Consider the following 769-nt stretch of genomic DNA (forward strand, 5'->3'; position numbering starts at 1 on the left):
CTTGGCCAACCTGATGGCATTTTAAGCAGACATAACCAGGTGGATAGATGATGGCAAAGCAGTGGATGTGGTCTATCTTGATTCTAGTAAAGCATTTGACAGCATCCGAGAGCATCCTCGCAGCTAAACTGAGGAAGTGTGGTCTGGATGATTGGGTAGTGAGGTTGACTGTGAACTGTTGGAAGGAAAAAAGCCAGAGAGTTGTGGACAATGAGATGGAGTCCAGTTGGAGGCCTGTGTCTGGTTGAGTCCCTCAAGCATCAGTACTGGGATAAGTACAATTCAATATATTCATCAACAACTTGGATGGAGGAAGAGAGTGCACAGTCAGTAAGTTTGCTGATGCCACAAAACTGGGAGGAGAGGCAGATAAACCAGAAGACTGTGCTGCCATCCAGTGAGAACTAGAGAGGAAATAGCTTTTCCTATAGGACTTCCTATAGGAAGTCATGTCACAAGAAGTAAGGTTTATATACAAACAGTTGATTAAAAGAGAGATAAAAGAATGAAGAATATATGGTCAGTGCCTGTACTAAAGAAAGGGCACCAACATGTTGTCTACCTATTCCAGGGAGTGCAGGTAGGTTTGTGGATTATACCAGTTTTTACGTTGTCATTGCTGTTGCTGTTTTAATACTGACAGGGGTAGTTTGCAAAGAATTACAAAGGGAACTTCTAAGTGTAAACGAATGGAAAATCAGACAGTGGATGAAGTTCATTCCTATTATTTGTTATAGAAGTATTGACAGAGGGAAGAGAAAAGCTAATC

The sequence above is a fragment of the Meleagris gallopavo genome, chromosome 3 (genome assembly GCF_000146605.3).
Source record: "Meleagris gallopavo isolate NT-WF06-2002-E0010 breed Aviagen turkey brand Nicholas breeding stock chromosome 3, Turkey_5.1, whole genome shotgun sequence".
Taxonomy (NCBI): domain Eukaryota; kingdom Metazoa; phylum Chordata; class Aves; order Galliformes; family Phasianidae; genus Meleagris; species Meleagris gallopavo.